This window comes from Parasteatoda tepidariorum, chromosome 1 (genome assembly GCF_982258835.1).
Source record: "Parasteatoda tepidariorum strain Cologne lab strain chromosome 1, Ptep-v5.0, whole genome shotgun sequence".
Lineage (NCBI taxonomy): Eukaryota > Metazoa > Arthropoda > Arachnida > Araneae > Theridiidae > Parasteatoda > Parasteatoda tepidariorum.
In genome coordinates, this window is record NC_141755.1 from 110,853,962 (window position 1) to 110,875,812 (window position 21,851).

The 21,851-nt window shown below is 29.1% G+C and overlaps 1 long non-coding RNA gene across 1 annotated transcript; it reads left to right on the forward strand.

The window, feature by feature from the left end:
* The first annotated feature begins 4,351 nt into the window (after positions 1-4,351).
* LOC147816711 (uncharacterized) lies at positions 4,352-21,368 on the forward strand. Its single transcript, XR_015428800.1, has 4 exons — positions 4,352-4,516; positions 6,827-7,061; positions 9,487-9,658; positions 13,935-21,368. It is a non-coding gene; the product is annotated as an uncharacterized LOC147816711 (long non-coding RNA).
* The last annotated feature ends 483 nt before the right edge of the window (positions 21,369-21,851 follow it).

Consider the following 21,851-nt stretch of genomic DNA (forward strand, 5'->3'; position numbering starts at 1 on the left):
TTCACCCCTTTTGAAATTTCAAAGTGCTAAAAAATAATAGAAATTGGTAACTAAAAAAATTTCATCTTTGAATCTATTTTCCAAATAGAAAACTTTATTCTCTTCTGAAATAAAAGTGAAGGAGGTGGGGGATTTGCATCTCATCTTCTGAAATTTAGACATTAACATTAATAGAATAAAATCAAGTAAAGTAGGAAATTTTAGAAGAAGAAAATTGTTTTGTTTTATAACTTCGACGATATTTTCCGAATAGAAAACTTAATTTTCCTCTTAAATTATAGTAAGGGGATAGGAAACTTTATTTTCTTCTGAGATAAAGTAAGGGGGGCTAAAATGTGTTTTGTATCTTCTGAAATTTAGACATTTCAAATAATAAAGTCTAGTAATTTTTTTTCTTTAAAAAAAAAGAAAGAAAGAAACTTTGAATCTATTTTCCAAAAAGAAAATTTTATTTTCCCCTTAAATTAAAGTGAGGGAGTGAAGAATATACTTCGCCCCTTCTGAAATTCAGATATTCGCAGGAATAAAGTCAAGTAAAATTTATATTTAACTCTTATTTTCGACTTTAAAGCTATTTTCCAAATCGAAAACTTTATTTTCCTCTGAAATTTAATTGAAATGGAAGATAATGTGCGCCACCCCTTCTGAAAATTTGACATTCGCTACAATAAAGTTAAGTAGAATTGAGAATTTTAGAAAAAGAAACTACTTTTTTTCCAATTTGCTAGCTATTTTCCAAATTGAAGTAGAAATTGGTATTTTAAGATTAGCATTATATTTAGAGGAAAAGGAGGCTACTGTGGACATGGGGGACAGGAGAATTTTCTCAGTGGGATGTCGTAAATTGGTAACATTTACGTACAGTGAACCAAAAAAGTAACACCCTGAATAACTTTTGATTTAATGATCGGATCTTCACGTTCTAGGACTCCATCTTAATAATTCGAGGGTGTGACATCAAATATGCAAATTAATTAGTGCACGATATTTTATTTTAAGTTACGCAATCAGACGCAAAAACATACTTTCTCTGAATAAGCATAACTTTTGTTCAACAGATTCGATTTTCTAATCCCCGTAATATAGGAGGTAGCTGTAATCTGGGGAATATGGTCCCAATAGTTGGGTCGGGTGAGCTATCCAAAGTTTGGACCCCCAAATGTTAATTTTATTTTTTTGTATTTCACTACAGATCGAGAACTTTTTAAGGGAATTGAAAAAACTTTTGCACACGATTATAAAATTCTGTTATCTAAAGATAATTCCACGCAAGAAATAACTTTTTAGTAAATATTTATTATTTTTCATTTAATAATAGTCTGATGTTGATCATTTACGTCGCACTAGTGCTGCACAATAGGCTATTGGCGACGGTCTGGGAAACATCCCTTGAGGTTTGATCCTTTGTAGAGGGGATCCCCCCCCCCGCTTCGGTAGCCCGGTGACCTGCACCCGAAGTCGAGCACTTTATCGTAGAACAGTTTAACGAAGACCAATACCGCACACCCTCGGTCCCTACGCAGACTGACCCAAGTGGTCACCCATCCGCACACTGACCGCAGCCAGGGATGCTTGACTTCGGTGTTCTGCTAGGAACCGTGTCTTAACGATCAGTCCCCTTTGGGACAATAATATTCTGAAAACTTTTGAATCGTAAGGCATATAGTTTTTTTTTTTTGTATCATTTAAAAGTATCTAATTCCACATGGAAAATACAAATTTGAGCGAAATCGGTTGAATAGTGCATTAGTTCCTGAGAAATCGAGTTTTATAAGTACGACTTTTTTAAAATTTAATTTCTCAGGATTAATCGATTTCGCTTAAATTTTGCATTTTGTCATGTTTAAAACTTACAATGTTTAGTAATACAATTTATATGCGAACAAATAACTTGTTTTCATAAATATATTCACTAACATAATAGCCAAAATGACAGATGGAGTACTGAAAGGGTCCCCGCCGAAAATGTTTGCCCGGAGGAGTGAAGTTACGGTACTGGCTTGGAGTGTAGCTATTTAAAAATACAAATCCTTTTAGTGTTTTCATATAAAAGCAAATTACATAATAAATATTGAAAACTTTATTGCTCTGTTTAATACTGGATAGTATTAGTTTGAAACTTCGATTTTGTTATAATGGAATCGAAACAAAAAAAATATCTATATTATGAATTTTTTAAACGATTATTAAAAATAGCTAACTTACTGATTGGGACCAACTTCTTTAACATCTTTCTTTTTCTAGTTGCAGGGAAGCAAGATTTTCAACGAAAGAGCCAAACAAACATAATTTTTTTTATTGCTTTCATTGTAAATATTGTAAACAAAATAAATCAATTATTTTTTGCATGGCATCTTTCTCCTTTTATTTATTTTTTTCTAAACGAAGTTTTAACTAGTAATAAACTCCAGTTGTTATTGTTTGCATCATGGCAAAATAAAGATCATCTTTAGTCCTACAGTTAAAAACTTTGATATTTGTTTCGATTTGTAACTTAGTTGGTAATTTTGCAGTATAAATTTATGCACTTTTTTCGCAAAATGGGATTTGAAGGTTATTTTTCAAAGGCTTCGTCATCATATGAAATTACGCTTTTTTATCAAATAATATGCTGTTTTTATAACTGCCGTGAGTTTGTAACAGTTACTAATGACTGCCAGGACAAGTTTAGAATGTTCTAAATCAAAATTCTAAACTTCCTAAGGCTTTAGCAAAACGTCAATACAGAGAAAAGCTGCAGTTTTGCCAAAATGAAATGCGTTTGCGGTTTAATTACTTTTTAAATATTTAAAAACTTCCTCCAATGCTGTATTATCTGGGGTCATAAAAATTTTAAAAAAACTTCGAATAAGGCAGTGATTTTGACAATTTTCATGTCTATCAAATTGGCGATTTTTAAGTAAGTTTAATAATTTTCAAAATATTTAAACTATTCGTTCGTTCTAAGGTCCAGATAATTCTTCACAGCATGATGATATACATATTATATCCGTTTGAACAGCTGACCCAATATTGGCTTTACGATTACTAAAGTTCAACTCCGTAGCCTTGTAATTTTGAACTAATACAGAAGACAAGGAAGCTCCTGGATCAGTACCCCCAGAGGTTTTGATTTGTTGTGGGAACATGGAGGACTTTGCGACTCGACAGATTTAACGTGCATCAGTCACCATTTACTACTCGGGGAGTCTTTGGCCAGCCTGGGATCGAACTCACGAATTCACGGACATGGGCCCAGTGCCCTACCAACCAGGCAATCCCGGCCCTAAAATGATCTATATATATAGTTTAAAATCATCGTTTTGCTTCACGTATAAGGCGCATAAACTGTAGTTTTTTTATTTTCATAGCATAACTTTTTCTGCTGAAGCACAAGTTTATTAACATTCTGCCACTCACCACAATTGAAACGAGTAAATATCGACACGAAATTCACAAATTTACAGGTTTGAGAGAGGGCCTCCTTGATTGAGTGGTCTCGCCATTTCGGTTAGCGTGGACGTGGCGGGTTCGAATTCCATCATAAACCTGGATGATATCCGTTTGATATCAATCCTGTATCTTTATGATATCTTTCTCTTACTTGTACTATCTGTTCTTCAAGTTGACATGCTCTTATAAGTCGTACTTTGTGATGAGCATACAAGCCTGGATATGCATTCAAATAAATAAATAAATACAGACCTATGTGCTTAATTCAAAAGAAAGAACAGGGCATAACAAGTTACTAATTAAAATCGTATAGTAAGAATGAAAGATACATTCTGGATTAAAGTGGGAACCCAACACACGACCTTTACGCTTTAGAATGCTTAGCGGATTGACAATACTCAGTGGCCATGAAAACCTCAACCATTTGTTCATAGTACATGCATATTATTTATTTGGTTTATTGGATTTACATACATTTGCAGGCATGTGTGTTCAATTTAGACTTATAAACCTTTGTCAAATAGAAGGACAGCAAAAAGATACATCCAGTGTAACAGCGGGATTCGAACCCGCTACCTCCACGCTTTGCACAGCTTTTGGCGAGTGATACCGCTCTGCAAGGGAGGCCCCAATTCATACATAATCAGGGTTATGAGCTTATATATACAAAGAAATGCCTTATAAATTCTTGTAAAGTGGAAAATCAGATATCACAAAATAAGGAAGTTCAGTCCAAAAATACAACCAGGTTACGGCTGGATTCGAACGTACCATCTCTATCCTTCACAACGATTGGTGGAAGGAAAATACCATTAGGACAAAGAGATTCTATCCATATGAAATTTCACTTATTAAGCAAAAACCAGCAACCGGAAGTAATTTCACGCACAGTTTTTTTTAACCTATATAAGAGTGCGATATTTAGTTTTTCGTCGCCTACGAGTCGATTTTGTAAGGCCTCAGTTGTCCAGTTCTATTACAACGAACAAGTCGATTTTTTCGGTGTTGCAAACGAAAGTAAATACTATGTCTGTGATTTGAAGTTTGTGTGCCCTACTGCAATTGTGAAGTTTGATTCGATCAGGTAAGTTTACTTTCTTTATTTTAATGTATGAATAATTGCGCCTAGTAATTTTTAAATTAGCCAGACGGAATTTGGGTTACCGAATTTCGCTTGATTATACTTTTAAAGTGGTTTAATGTATTCTTATTCTAAAATAAGTAGTCAATAAAAAGTAACACGTAGCACTCTTTGTTCTAGGTTTTCCAATGTAAACCCACCTAAACGTTTTGTTGAGCTTGAAATATTTAATCCTATATGTTCATATGTGCATCGTATTTCAGAATATAATAATATGAAGTAGCTGTAATACTTAATTTTAGAATCCTTGAATGCGTTCGAGATACGTTATAGATTTACTGAATTTTATGTTACAATTTTATAAATTTTTCAAATTTTTAGCATTCTGTAATTTGTAGGAAAACTTTATTTTGCAAAAATTCAAAAGTAAATTTATACAAATTTCTTATTTTCAAAATTTTGCTTTCTTTTATAGTATGGTCAAACTAGTTATTTAAAAATATTTTTTAGGAACTGTTTATTCGGAACAATAGATTATAATATTAGGATTTTAATATTTTACATAACTGAGTATTTTTAGTCCTACTTTATTTACGTTCTTAGATGCTTTTTAATGAAAGGAAATTCATTGAAATTTAAAGATTTTCTCTTGCTGCTATGATAGCAGTACAGTTAAAAATATTTTTTTCTAAATCTAATTTTTTAAGGATTGGTGACCGGCAACCACTAGTTTGGCATACGGAGCAATGAAATTCAATAGTTTTATTTTTTTCCACAAGTGTATAGCATCTACAATTTATCTACCACTCTTGTTAGTTTTAATTTTGTTTATGAGAAAGTATAGGTAATGTCCTTGTTTACAAGTCTACTTCGCATTTAGGGTTTTAACACTATTTCTACAAAGCCTTCAAGACTGATTTCAAATTTTTATCTTCAAGTTATTTTTAAAGTTTAATTATTTATCAAACTGTACTACTTTGCGTACAATTAAGTTTGCAGGCTCCTAGCCAATCCTGGATATTATAATGTGAGTATGGTATACAAATTTTAACCACTCTGTGTATTTTGATACCTTAATGGATTTTATATGTGTGTATGAAATTAATTTTTAATATAAATGAACTGGTTTGTTACTTAGTATTGATTATAAACAGAATCTAGGGTTTAGTCTCTATGAAAAAAATAAAGAAATTATTACACAATTTTTTAAAACCTCTTAAAACCCAGTTTCACTATATTGAGAAACTGTAGGAACAGTTTTATTGCTGAAAATTTTAGGATTTTGATTTCTTTGTGTCTGTACAAAGCATTTATTTACGTAAACTTTTGTATTTACTTTCGTTGGTTGGAAATCTTAATTATAATAAAGACTTTAAGAAAATTAAATTTAAATTTATCTTTTGGTCAAATTTATGCCATGCATATCGTAAGTCTAGTAAGTTTGTTTTTTTGTGACCAGAATACAAAGAAATACACCATAAAAATATCAACATTATACAAAGAGTGCTAAATTTTTTAACAATTAAAAAGTTAACACAATTTTTAAGTTTAATTATTCGAATTTCTAGAAATATATTATCACCCTTGTGAGTTTCCAAATGAAGCTTTCATTTCTGCTATTTTGAACTCGGGTAGTTTATTTTACACAAAGTTTCACTTTAAATGCAGGTACTTGTAGCATTCACTTCTAAAACAGATTAATAAGGTTGTGCTTCTCATAAATGTATCAAAACATATTATACAAATATCATGAATAAGTCCCGAAGTGGACTGATCGTCAAGACACGATTCCCAATATAACACTGAAGTTGAGCTTCAATTGTTGCGGTCAGTGTGCGGGTGGGTGACCACTTTGATCAGCCTGCAAAGAGACAGTGTGCTGTATCGGTCATCATTAAACTGTTCAACCGAAGAGTGCTCGACTTCGCACGCTGGTTAGCTGGCTATCGAAGCAGGGGAGCTATCCCCTTTGCGGAGGATCAAAATTGTGATGACATTTCTTTGGATCTTCCTCAAGGATGTACAACTCTAGTGTGACGTAAACCAACAAGAAACAATTTGAAAACTTTTTGGCAATAATTGTGGGGGTAATGCTGGAAGGACTAAAAATTTTTTAAAAACTTTATTGAAGTTTAATATCAGAGCAAATGTTTTACTTTTTTTCAAATGCTCGAAAAGTTCTGATTTTTGTATTTTTATTCTAATTACGTAGATTTAGAAAACTCAAACTTTTGAACAGTTCAAAATGTTTCTCTTTTTAAGAAGTTTTTAAGTATTTTTAATTTTTTCAAGTAATATCACAATCTCTTACAGATATTCATTCAGATTACATGGAAAATGTTTGGTTTTATGGAGAATATATCTAGATATGCGACTACAATGATGATGGTGGAAACGTTTGCCTAAATGCATGGAAAGACCTACTCTATTTGGAGATGCGACTACAATAATGACTGGAAATATTCGGCTAGATGTATAGGTTTATCTGGAGATGAGACAATGAAAATATTTGGCTGGATATGCATCTAAAGTGTATATGAAGAAAAAGGTGAGTTTTTCTTTCCTACATAACTTATATTTTAACCCTGGATACCTTTACATTCTTATGATAAAATTTCCTCAGTTTGAGGAATTAGGGTTGTTACTATAACACTTAATAATCTTCAGGTTCCAAACGTTAAATACTGGGTATTTCGAAATTAATATAAGCTATTACAAACGGCTATAACTATTTAATGAAAAAGTATAGATAAAATTTAGATTCTGGAAGGAATTTCAACATTTTGTATAATTGCACCAGATTTTTCTATGCAACTTAAATTGGTCAACTAGACCCCATCTAGGCGGTAGTCATTTCTTGTCAAATTCTCTGAGGTAGGTGGCCTTCCACTATTTTTTCCTTTGCACAAACTTCCCGTTTCTTGGAGCATCTTATGCCATCTGCGTATGTTTACATTTGGAGGTTCTTGATTGTAACGCTGGCGAAATCTTCTCTACACTGTGATAACTAAATGGCTAACTCCAAACAGTTAGCATTCTCTTTTAATTTGCAAATACTGGTAAATTTTAGTCTCAACCCAAACTTTAAAATATTTTTGCTCAGTTGAGAAGTCTTTAATTTGATAACTTGTTTAACTTTCTAAGAACTGGCAGCAAAGTTTGTTTCTTTTACATTATGTTTAAATTATTAGAATTTTAAAATTTTTTAAATAGGTTTAAAGTTCTCTTTTTTTCAGTTTGACTTGTAAAATTTGCTATTGATAAATTTACTTGTGTATTAGTTTATACCAAAATAATGGATTCTAATGTTTGTATATTAAATGGTTAGTGAAAAATGATTTAAATTCTGTTAGGTTGATTAACGTCAAGTGAGTAATTCACTTATTCAATTTCTATAATTTGTTGATTAATTGATTAGTAAATAGTTTCTTAACGTGTCAGAAAGGTTTTTGGAAATTAAAACTACGCTAGGTTTGAAAGGGTGATTCAGCAGCTATACTTACATTTTTAAATTTATAAAGTTTTATGCTTTCATATTTGTTTCTGCGATATTTTCAAAACATATTGATCATTGAAAAATGTATAACATTTATTATATAAAGAGACTCTGTCCATGTGAAATTTCACTAAGCAAAACCCAGCAGCCGGAAGTAATTTCACGCACAGTTTTTTAACCTATATAAGAGTGCATTATTTACTTTTTCATCGCCCTCGTGTCGATTTTTCGGTGTTACAAACATAACTAATTTATTTGTCTATGAGTTGAAGTTTGTGGGCCCTGAATTTGTGAAGTTTGATTCTATTAAGTAAGTTTACTTATTTTTAATGTATCAATAATTGCGCCTTGTAATTTTTAAATTAACCAGACGGAGTTTGTATTACCAAATTTTGCTTGCTTATACTTATAAAGTGGTTTCATGTATTCCCGTTTAGTTTTCTAATAATTCAAGTGTAAAATAAGTAGTCAAGAAATAGTTACACGTAGCACACTTTATTGCTATTAGTTTTCCAAGGTAAACTCACCTAAACGCTTTGTTGTGCTTGAAATTTTTAATCCTAATATTAATTGCTAGTGTTGAAATGTGCATTGTATTTCAGGATTTAATAATATGAAGTAGCTATAATACTTAATTTTTAGAATCCTTGAAAGCGTTTGAGATACGTTATCAATTTACTGAATTTTTATGTTAGTTTTATAATTTTTTTTTTACATTTTATCATTCCATACGAAAATGTTTTTGCAAAAATTCTAAAAAGAAAATCTATGCTAATTTCTTATTTTCTAACTTTTGATTTTTTTTTTTAAACGTAAGGTTAAATGATTTATTTGCAAAATATTTTTTACTTAAAACTGTTTATATCCAAATATTTTAATCTGTTACTCCGAATCAATATTTTATATAAATTTTTAGTATATTTTATATAAATTATCAAAACATATTTTACAAATTATCAAGTCCCGCAGTGAACTGATCGTCAAGACACTGTTTCCAATAGAACAAAAAGTCCTAGTCAAACTGTTCTACCGAGAAGTGCAAGACTACGCGCTGGTCGTCTGGCTACCGAAGCAGAGCCATCCAAAAATTGGAGAAAATTGTAGATTGCATGTGTTTGGATCCTAATCGGGTATGTTCTCCAGACCGTCGCCAATAGCCAATTGTGCAGCTCTAGTGCGACGCAAGCCAACAATAAGAAACAATTTGAAAAAATTTTTTTGGCAATAATTGTGGTGGTAATGCTAAGACTTCTTAAAAAAAATATATATATAAAATAAACTTTATTGAAGATTAATAGTGCAAATTTTTATTTAGTTTTTTCAAATGTTCGAAAAGTTCTGATTTTTGTATTTTTATACTAATTACATAGTTTTAGAAGACTCAAACTTTTGACCAGATAAAAATGTTGATCTCTCTTTAAGACGTTTTTAAGTATTTAATTTTAGTTTTTTAAAGTAATATCACAATCTCTTACAGATTTTCATCCAGGTTACATGGAAAATGGATGTGGTTTTATGGAGAATATATCTGAAGATGCGACTACAATAATGATGGTGGAAATATTCGGCTAGATGTTTGGGTTTATCTGCAGACGAGACAATGAAAATATTTGGCTGGAAATGCATCTAAAGTGCATATGAAGAAAAGGGTGAGTTTTTTTTTCCTACATAACTTATATTTTAACCCTGGATACCTTTTACGTTCTTATGATAAACTTCTTTCTCCAGTTTGAGGAATTAGGGCTGTCACTATAACACTTAAAAATTTTCAGAGTGCAAACGTTAAATACAGGGTAATTAAAAATTAATCCCAAATATCAATGTTTATTTTCACTCAGTAAAAACCTTTTAATGCAAACCTGAAAAGGTTTATGCGGTTTACGTGTAAACCTTCTAACCTCAAAACTAGATCTGTGACAATCTGCTCTATTCTATGCTCATTACCCTAATCCAAAACCTTGGAAAACAACCTTCTATATTAAAACCTTAAATCTAGGTTGACGTTGGGTTTTCAAGCGTGAAAAAAATTCCATCGACATCAGGATTTTCCAACTTACATGAGGCCGAAGGTCGTAATTAAGAACATCAGTCAAATGGCTGGCCGCGACTTTATCAAAATTTTATATAGGACTCTTTTTATGTTTGAAGGAACACTAAATATTACTGTCAGATTTTTATCAAGTTGTACAAAACGAAAGTATTTAATTACAAATTAAAATAAGTAGATTTTGACTGAAATTTTTTTTTGCACCGTTGGCATGTTAAATTTCACAGAAACGAAGAAATTAGGTTTTTTAAACAAAGAAAAGTACTTTAAACCCATATAAATTTTTTACGAAAATTGTTCGCAAAAATGACAACTAATATTTTAGTTCACGGGCCACAAAAAAAAAAACGCTTGGCCAGTTGGTAACCACTGATCTACATTCTATGTTAATCTTATAGATAAGTAATTTTTGATTAGTTATAGCTGTTTATAATCGTTATATTCATTTTAAATTATAATTTATCTAAATTTTGACCAATCTGGACTGACTTGTTTGACAAAAAATAAATATAAAAATAATAGAGTAGTGAGTCTACTTTTTAAGCCTCTTCAGATCTAACACGAGGTATACCGAATATTAACTTCAAATTTATTTAACTTTAAGATTGCTATGTTTTTAAACCTGATTTCCTTATCTAATTTTCTGATGCAGTGGAATCTTATTTTGAGTATTTTAATTTTAAAGTTTTCTGCTTTGGGGAAAGTAAAGCAATTTGCTTCAATTGCGTAAAGTAAAAACTGCACAATTCGCTCAGGTGACTGTTGACTCATAATAAATTCTGTAAAATATTTTTAAGGGCGTAATTCGTAATTTTTAGAGGTTCCACAGCGTCCTAAAATTTATTTCGAAAACCTGAAATTTTGCAAAACTGATCTGTCATAGATACTTATTTTCAAATAAAAGTTATCTTTTTTTAAACTCCTAAAAATAAAAAAAAATTATGAAAGTCAGCTGCTTTTAACCTTTAAGTACGATTAAAATTAAAATGACAAATTTTCTTAACGCTATTAAACTTTTTAAAACTAAGTATTATCTGAAAATACTTTTATAAACTATTGGCCCATAAATATGAGATCATTAAATTTAATTGCTTGTGGATATTACATACATTCTAATACTCGAAATAGACTGAAGAAACTCGTATAAATTTATAAAGTTTCATCTTGATAATTTAGAAGGCATAAAAATAAGGTGCTGATAGTCGCATCTAGAACTTAGTTATTCGTTCTAAATTTAAAATTATTTGAAGGAATCCTTTTGAAAAATTTTCAAAATCCTCTATCTAGCTTATAAACATTCATAAATTTAAACTCCAAACAATTAATCTGCATTCTCTTTTAATTTGCAAATACTGGTAAATTTTAGTCTCAACCCAAACTTTAAAATATTTTTGCTAAGTTGAGAAGTCTATAATTTGACGAATTGTTCAACTTTCTATTAACTGGCAGTATAGTTTATTTCTTTTTCATTATGTTTAAATTATTAGAATTTTAAATATTTTAAAAATAGGTTTAAAGTTTTTTTTCAGTTTGGCTTTTAAAATTTGCTATTGATTGACTTGTGTATTAGTTTATACGAAAATAATGATTTCTATGTTTGTATATTAAATGGTTAGTAAAAAATTATTTAAACACAGTTTGGGTGATTATTGAATCACAAACATTGAATAATTCACTTATTCAATTTTAAGATTTGTTTACTAATTGGTCAGTAAATAGTTCTTAACGTGCCCGAAAGGTTTTTGGAAATTGAAACTAAGTTTCGAAAGGGTGATTCCACAGTTAGACGTTCTTTTAAAGTAGTTATGTTGATAAAATTATGTGTTCATATTTGGTTCTGAGATATTCTCAAAATATTGACCATTGACAAATATATATAAAATTTATTATGTAAGAGAATATTATATTGAAATATTAAATATTTACGAAATGTTCACACGAATGCTTCACCTTGAGGATAAGAATCTAGTTAAGGTAAACAAATAAAACTCTTTTTGAATTAAATAGTTTCTATTGAATATGCTTAAGACTCCCACATTTAGAAGTTCATGAAAAATTTTAAAGCTTATTTTAATTTTATACTGTATAACCGTCATTGAACAGCAGACCCAATTTTTAGGTTTACTACTAGTAATGTTCAACTACGCAGCCTTTTAATTTTGAACCGAATCTAGAAGACAGGGGAACTTTTGGATCAAGTATTGGGGGGGGGGTGGATTTGCCTTCGTAGAGGACTTTTTGATGGAACTAACCCGCATTTGCGTTACATGTAGAGGAAGACCAAAAGAACCTTCCACGGTTATCCTGAGGTTAATGTGACTGTAACACATGATCTATCTACCACTGAGGATATTTTGCATCAGAGCTGTGGTTGGGGCAAGTTTGGAACGAAATTACTGTCAACCAGCCATTAATGGATTCGGGTCCGGTTCACCACATTGGAAGGCTAACCCTTAAACCCCCACGGCTGAGAACCAAGAACTTGGTGTAAAGTAGACGCCATATTTTTTAAAAATTTAGTAACAACATAACTTGAGTCAGCATAGTTAACTTTACACTATACAACAGAGGTGGCCAAGCTCCTTGATAGTCGAGCCATTTTTCAAAATTTAAAATTTTTCGCGAGCTGCAATTAAATACGTATTTAAAAGGTATGCATAAAAAGATATTAAAAATTTTTTCTGCTGAAATTATATTTATTGAAAACATATTAATAAAAGTGCAAAATATGTGTTGAATTTTTAAAATTATAAACACATTTATTTTACTTTTGATAATTTAAAATTTGGTGACAGCACTTCTCAGTAATTCTTTGAGATGCTGGTAAATACTGATCGGTGTTTGGTGAAAACTTCTTTTACCTTGTGTAATTCTGTGTGAAATCTTGTCAACCCTGGTCTAAATATTTTTAATTATTAAATTTAAATGGTGCAAAAAATCGGTAAATTTGTTTACATTTAACACGGAGTGTTGAATTAAATTTTAAGAAATTTTCAATTAGAATTTCCACATCTATTTCAATTTTTCAAGATTTGTTTCATGTGCAATCTTACACAATTTTTATAAGTATCACATAAAGATGCAGTTATGATAGATGAGTTTTACCCCTATGTTACATTGGCTTAAGAATCCCTTTTCTTCAGTTTTTTATATAAATTGAGCAAAATCCTTTCTTTTACTGTAAACACTCGTGTAATATCTACCCGAATAGGATGAAAAATTCTTAAAATTGTGTTATTTCTAGTTAATACCAAATCGCGAGTTCATATAAATGTTAAAAGATATAATTTGAAATCAATAAATGATGTCACCAAATTCACTCCATTCAGGAATATTTTCACAAATCTTTTCGTAATAAGTTTTTAAATTCTCAAATTGACATTTTTTGCTTAAAAGAAGTTCGATTTCCACTTTGTTAAACATTCCACAAAAACAAGTTTGTTTCTAGTTATATCTAAATTTTCCCAGAAAATTTAGTTAAATCTGTAAAAGAAATAATTCTATTTCTATTTGTTTAGATTCAAGCCTTCTGAATGTTTCCTTAATGAATTTTGAGAAATATTGTATACGTACATCCTAAATGAATGACTATTGCTTTATATCTTATCGTAATAAGTAAAATTTTATTCCGCGACATGGCGTCCTCTTATGGAAATTACAAATTTTAGTAAAACAGCTACAAATGACAAACTTTACTGAAAGTGTTGTAAAAGAGCGTTATTGATGTACAGAAACATCTAGATCAATAGAAGTATGTATGGCGCTTCACTACACCTAAATATAAAGTCGTAGCCACAATTTTTTGAGTTTAGGTCACTAATTTTAAGGATTTAGCATTTTTTCCTTGCTTAGGAAGTAACAAATATTTTTGTTTTCAGAATGGCAGATAGGAACTACTGGTTTCATGTATTCCTTCTACGATAAACTACATGGCGATTTATCTGCTACTGTCATAATTGCAGCGTTCAGGTCTTCAACATTTATTTATGTTCTATTAACTGGTCTCGTATCTTCGGTGCTTTTCATTGCAAATTTCATTGTTATCTGTAAGATGTTATCTTAGATCTGTTATCTATAATAATTTCTCTTGTTTTTGAAAAGTAAATTAACTATGTAAAAGTTTATGATTGATAAAAATACTAGGTAAAAAAATTAGATTTTGGCTTTAATATTTTAAAAAAACTTTTGCTGGAATTTAAGGTATTCGAGAAAGTTTTAGTCTTAATTTTTCTTACTAAGATTTACTTTTTAAGCCTTCGGCGCAAACTTTCAAAATTTTTAGCGAAATGTTTTAGGTACATTTCTGTTGAATGCAAAAGAATTATTTGCCATATTTCTATCTTCCCCAGGCACGCAGTTTTCCTAAACTCTAAACTGTTCTCGTCGTTTAACTTCATTGTATCACTCCATTTTTTTAAAAATTGTCGCCGCCATGATACCAGTAATTTAAAACATTTGTACTAGACATTCACCTTGTACCAAGAAAACTTGTGAACCATATTTTTTAGAATGCTTAAGAATTCCGTTATAAAAAAGTTTTAATTCGAACATTTAGTTTTTAGTTTATTCTTTTACGAGGGGTAATTTGGTTCATATTAGCGTGAAGTAGAATGGGGCTTTTCAATCGGGAACTCCTATACCAAATAGTCGTATTATAGTTTCGGTACTACAATGCTAGAGTGCTTTAGAATGATCTAAGCTTAAATTTTCTAAATTTATATTTATTTGGAGCTTAAATTTTGGCACAATTTAATTTTAACGAAAACCTGACGTTCAAACTTCAAAAAAGTGACTTAAATACTATTTTTTTTAAATTAAAGAGTTATTGCTATATATAATTGCTTAATTTATGAACCTTGTTTTACAGTAGTTCGCAAACTATTTAAAGTAACTTTTAGTATTCATGCTAGAACATTCAAAAATAAAATCTCTAAACAAATTCGCAGACATGTCTCGTTTCTTCTTTATTGATGCATTAATAGTTTTGTAATAAATCTCTTTAATTGAATTTAGACGGATCCACACAAACTCTATACAATAAAATTTCTAAATATCCTCCACCCCTGCACTTTTCACGAATTCATCACTTGGAATCATAAACTTGACAGTGAACACACACAAATCATAATGTGCTATACTATTCTAAATTTCTAAATACAAATTTAATAAATTTAATTTAAATTTTTAAATACATTGAAAAAATATATTATTTGTATACTGTAATATAAATTTACCTCTCGTGTACAAAACTAGATTTATAGCTAAGTAAATTTTTGAAAAACAAAGGAAGGAATTCAGTCTTAACTTAATAGAGGAATGTTTTACTCTCTAAGCAGAGGGAGATATTATAAAGGTGCTCATTAAAAGGAAAACAGGACTTCAAATTTTAGGTTTTGTAAATTAATTGCATAATTGAGCATATTTTTACTGTTCTACATGCTTTAACTTGCAGTTAAAGCAATTAATATGCGAACTCTCATGCAAAGGTTTATATAGACTTAGTGTAGTTAAGACCGATTATAAAGTTTAAATAAAACATTTTATCGAAGTAACTGCTTGTTTTTACATCAATAGTTAAAAAGTCTGGATATATTATCTGGATAATTTAAAAAAGTTGTAGCCATTTACGAGTTAGAAGGAGGAAAAATTTTCAACTTACTAAACTGATTTTTTTTATGAATGAGTATTTTTTGTTAAAGTCCTTAAAGGCTGTAACGTTTATATAATTAAAGAAAAATAAAATTCAAATATTTTTGTTTGGCAAATTTTCAGGGAAGTTTAATGTCACTTATTTTTGCTGCTGAAGTAGAAAAATAATCCGTAATTTACTAAGCACTTAACTTGCCTTAACATTTTACATCTAACACTAACTTGCTGCTTCAGTAGTGGGATAAGTTTCTTTAAATTCCCCTAAAACAGCAAATATTATGCAGAATTGAGTAAAAAGACTTAAAATTAACGGTATAAAGAAAATTTCGCAAAAAAATCTATAAAATGTAATTTTTCCCGAAACTTTTGGTTTAATAATATTTCCGTTTTGCCTAAATTTTAAGTTTTTCTTTCTAAAAAGTAAAATATTAGCATGTAGAACAGTTTTTATATTTTTACGAGCACAAAATAGTGAATTCCTTCATAAAATACTAAACAGCAGTTTAAAATCTTTTAAAGCTTATTAAATTTTTAAATATAATTAAATGAAGTGATTCTCTTTAAAGAAACTAATACTTGAAAGTTTACAAATTTATTATTGTGAAGGTGTAGTACATTTTGTACCTTTCCTAATTGTTTGTGATTTTTTTCAAATTGCATCTTCGTAATATCTTGCCTGATGTAATATTTTGAGTATTTTAAAGCGTTGAAAACAGTTTCAAGATAAAAATGCAGTTCTATCTTAAAGTTCTATTAGTTAATTTTAACTGTAGTACAGAATTTTCACTAATAAAAGCTTTAAAATTCTTAAAAAGAAAAGGTAAAAACAAAATATTAAACAATTATAAGAAGCGCATATAAAACAAAATGCAAATATAGCTGTCTACAAGGACTGTACACATTTTCTTAATCGTCTGCACCCCTCGTCCGATACCATATTTTCCTCTAATATACAGATTTTTACTATTTTCAACTCTGCAGAAAGAATCCAGTCTAAAATTTAAAGCATTATTAGCAATCAAGGAATTATACTGTCTTGCGTCTTAAATCTCTATAAATTTTTAAAAAAAATAAGGATTTGTATTAAAACAGATTGCTGCGTTTTAATATGAAAAGTTATGAAAATGCTTTTATTAAAGTTTCCCAAAGTTTTCAAAATTTCTAAAAGGCTGAACAAAGTTATTATGAGCTAGTATATTATATAATGGGAAGTAGAATAAGCTCTGGTTATATAAAATTTCATAACAGTTCAATTTAATTTTAAAATCTGCCTGCTCTCTTTAAACATTGAAAATTTGATCGAATTAAGGCCGCTAGGCTATATTTAGGAAATTACTGCTCTTTTTCTATTCCAGTTTCGTAGCTCAATCCCAGCATGAGATCAGTTGACGAATGATAGAATTTTGTCCTTTTATTCTGTAGTAATGTTTTAAGACTACCTAATCTGGAAATCTGCGTGCCTGAGATGCTAAGTTGAAATTGTGTACTACTAGAATAGGTAGGCAATGTTTTTTAATAAAGGTATGAGTTGTATATTAAAATAAAATTTGACCGAAATTTTAATTACAGTGAAATTTAAGTTAAACGTTTAAGTACTTTTTACGCAAACGTAGTTAGTTTTGACAGATATGCTTAAATTCTATAAAATAAACAGCCAAATTACAGGACGATTACGGTTCTTAATTTAAATCGAAACACCAGGACTATATACAGTTGTATAAACTTTCTTGAAGGGGGTTTAGGGCGAAAGTAGTATCATTCGCGCTCCAAATATTAACTGTTACTTTGATAGCAGGAATATGGAACAAATTAATCATCGGTGGATTACTCAAATCTATAATCGCAATCTGACATGTTTAAAACGAGTAACCGAAAATTCTCTACGCTACTAAATTCGAGGTTAAAACTTAATTGAGATTCGTAGACTTCAAAACACTATTAATTTAATTACTATTAATTTTTCGAAATTTTTCTGCTTGATTTGGAGATTGATATAGCGCTAAAATAAAAACTTGTGTAGGACGGAAAATTTTGAAATTTCTGAGCAAGTGTGGAGTTCGAATTGGTAGCGGTAGGTGGCAGTTCTGCTCCCTCATTTGAAGAAATATATCATTTGTATACTGTAATATAAAATTAAAACTCTCTTGTGCAAAGCTAGAATAAAAGCTTGGTAAGTTTTTGAAAAACAAAGGAAGGTATCCATACAGAGCATAATAGGGGAAGGTTTTACTCTCGAAACGCAGGTATTATAAAGGTGCTTACTGAAAGGGAAAAAATTCAAATTCTAGGTTTTCTAAATTTAATTTCGCATATTTATACTGTTCTACATACTTTGACTTGCAGTTAAAATAATGAATATGCGAACTCTCATGCCAAGATTTATATGACTTAGTATAGGTAACGCCAAATATAAAATTTAAAAAATTCATGTAAAAACAAGTGATAATTTTTATTTTAATCTCTGGTTACATTATCCGGATAATTTAAAAAAGTTGCAGACATTAACGTGTTAGAAGGGCAAAAATTTCAACAAATTAACTAAAACTATTTTTTAGCATTTTTTTTTTTTTTTTGGTAAAGTACTTGAAGGCTATAGCATTTTTATATTTAAAGACAAATAAAATTACAATATTTTTGTTTAGCAAATTTTCATAATTTTTAGGACGTTTAATGAAACTTAATTTTGCTGCTGAAGTAACAAAATAATTCCTAATTTACTAATCACTTAACTTATCTTAACATCTAACACTAACTTGTTGTTTCAGTGGTGGAATTAGTTTCCTTAAATTCCTATAAAGCACCAAACATTATGCAGAATTGACTAAAAAAAATTTAAAATTAACGTTGTAGAGAAAATTTCGCAAAAAATTTATAAAGTTCAATTCTTCGAAAATTTTGATTTGGTTTACTAAAATTTCAGTTTTGCGTAAATTTTAAGTTTTTCTTTTTAAAGTAAAATATTGGTATGTAGAACAGTATTTTTCTTAGCGAAAACAAATCGTGAATTCCTTCATAAAGTACTAAACAGAGCTTAAAATCTTTTTTAAAGTTAAGAAATCTTAATTTTTTCATGTAATGAAATGCTTATCTATAAAGAAACAATTACTTAAAGTTTACAAATTGCCGTAAAAGGTGCAGTACTGCATTTTGTACCTTTCCAAATTGAGTTTTTTTTTAAATTGCACCTTCGTAATACCTTGCCTGATGTAATATTTATAGTATTTAAAACGGTTAAAACATCCTAAAGTTAGAACTGCATTTTTATCTTAACTATCTTAAAGTTCCAGTAGTTAATTTTAACTCTAATTCGCAATTTTCACTAAAATCTTTACATTTTGTTTTTCTTTCCTATTAAGAATTTTAAAGAAATTATATAACAAGCACGTAAAGAACAAAATGTCAGTACAGTATTTTCTTAATCGTCAGCTCCTCACGGCCGAAACCGTATTTTCGTGTAATATGGACAGATTTTAACTATTCAACTATGCAGAAAGAATCCAGTCTAAAACTTAAATCATAATTAGCAATCGAGGAATTAATAAAATTGTATCTTTTCTTTTAAAAGTATCTTCATTTTTTCTTTAAAAAAATAAGATTTGTAATAAAACTAATTGCTAAGTTTTCAATATTAAAAAGTTACGAAAATGCTTTTATTGAAGTTCGAAATTTCTAAGACTGAACAAATTTATTACGAGCCAACATATTATGTAATGGGAAGTAAAATAAGCTCTGCGTGTATAAAATTTCATGACTGTTGAATTAATATTTAAAATGTTCCTTACAGCATACAATAATTACAGTGAAATTGAAGTTATACGTTCAAGTACTTTTTAAGCAAACTACGTTTGCTTTGACAGATAAGCAAAATTTTAAAAAGTAAACAGCTGGAAAACAATTACGGGACGATTACGGTTCTTAATTTAAATCGAAAATAGACCTTCTTGAAGGGGGGGGGGGTAGAGCGAAAGTAGAATCATTGCCGTACGTAAAAACTCTCAGCAGTTATACTTTAATTTAGAACTCTCTTTTAGTTAAGAAATTTAAGACGTCAAAGTGATATATTGTAACTTAGAAATTAAGGAAGTGAGAGCTGGATAAAAAAAATGTTTAGTATTCAAAATTAACTAAATTTTAAATTTTAAGTTGTTTGAAAAATGGTTTTAAACGACTTGAGAACTGTAAACTAAGATGTGTATGCTAAAAGTGCGTAACTATTAAAGTTATCGTACTTTCTCTATATTACCTTATAATCATCGGTCTAAAAATGGTAGTAAAACTTTTCTGTAGATTTTGAAATTTTAGCAAAGTGTCTGTGAAAACGAAAACTTTAACAATTAACTCGTACTTTTATTAAAATCTTGTTAAAACAAATTCAATTACCGGCCTGAGAAATTTTCATTAAATTGCATTTAACAGTTTTGTTTATTCAAAATTCTAAGCTCTTAGAAAATTTCTTTAACGATTTATTAGTAGATAAATAATTTTTTATTTTTAGGTCAATTTTAATATTTTTGCATCAGCATATTTTAAAATTGTGTTTGGGAAATTTTTTTTACAAACAAGAGAAGGCTATGTCGTGCATTAACTTGTAAAGTGTACATTCTATTTAATTTACTTTTAACACTATTTAATTAAATTCTACTTTACGACAATTATTCAAATTTTAAACTTTTAGTTTTTCCTAAATATTTTGTATCGGCTAAATTAACATCGACTTAAACTGTATATTCCACTGCTTTTTAGGCTTTATGTAATCAGTCTTGTCTTAGATATCGAATGTGTAATCTATGTGTATGGCATAGAATGAAACTTATATTATAAAATATGTACCTAACAGAATTCATAAATTATAATTTTTCACAATGTAAATGTCATTGGTGTATATTGATGCTACTCTGATGTGTTAGATAAGAAATTTGTGTATTTTTATTTTTGAAACTCATTAATTTGTGAGCATTTGACACTAAAATTAATCTAATGTGTATATAAGAACATTATTGGTGTAAAAATCCTGTCCTAACTTATACCAAACTATAAAATATAAATTTGAATATAGAACTATATTGCTTTAGTATATTTTCTATGATAAATCCAAATCAGTTTTGCATATTTTTAAAGAAATATTAAAGATGCCGAAGTTTGAATAATCAGCAACCAAAATGTAAATTTTTTCTGAATTTCTGACACTTTACTTAATTTTAGTGTTGTCATAACCGCAAAGTTGGTTTTATTTATATATCTAGATTGCGAACGTTTCTATTTTAATAGAATTAGTAACAGAACAAATTCACATTAAACACTGTTAGTTACATTAGCAAGAAAACTACGTTTTATTTGGATTTAAAATTCAATGAAACTGAATCTATGATTCTGGAATCTATCACTTTGGATGAATCTAAGAAATATCTTTTTCAAAGTTTAGTTTATACTAATCAAAATTAAATTCTAATGGCTTAAAATTTAATAATAACTTGAACTGCTTGGAAATTTCTTCCCCTCTGCTAGTAAAATTTCTGAAGTTTGATTTTTTTTTTAATAACATGCTGTAAAACTCTAGTCAACAAAACAGTCCTTTTACAAAGATCTAAAATGTTTAATTTAAAAATTATCAGATTTAGTTGCAATATCAGGATTATTAGATATAGTTGCAATATACAATATTATACTATTTATTAATCACCTGCTTTTAGTAATGTGGAAAATTTATCATAAACGAAATGAAAACGTTGTCATTTTTAATACTAAATTTTTTTCCGGGACAAATTAGTAGTAAATGTTTAACGAAACAAATTAGTGGTAAATATTTACATTGTATGATTGTATTGAACTAGTGTTTGAAACTTTTTACAGTAATTGAAAGAAATTTTACTCTGATATTTGTACTATATATCATAAAAGTATTTTGGTTGTAGATTTTTATTTTTTTGTAATGCTAGACTATATTAGAAGATAAATTGTAAAAATCGTATCTGTACTGTGTATTTTATATTGAAAATAAATTAAATTTTTGGTTAAAAATTTTTGTTTTTAGTGTGGTTTTAATTTGCAGATTAAGGATCGGGATTAGAAAAATTCCAGTATTTAATACTCTCGCACAAAATGGAATTTTTACGGTTCTACTAGAAAGTTTTTTCTAATATATAGTT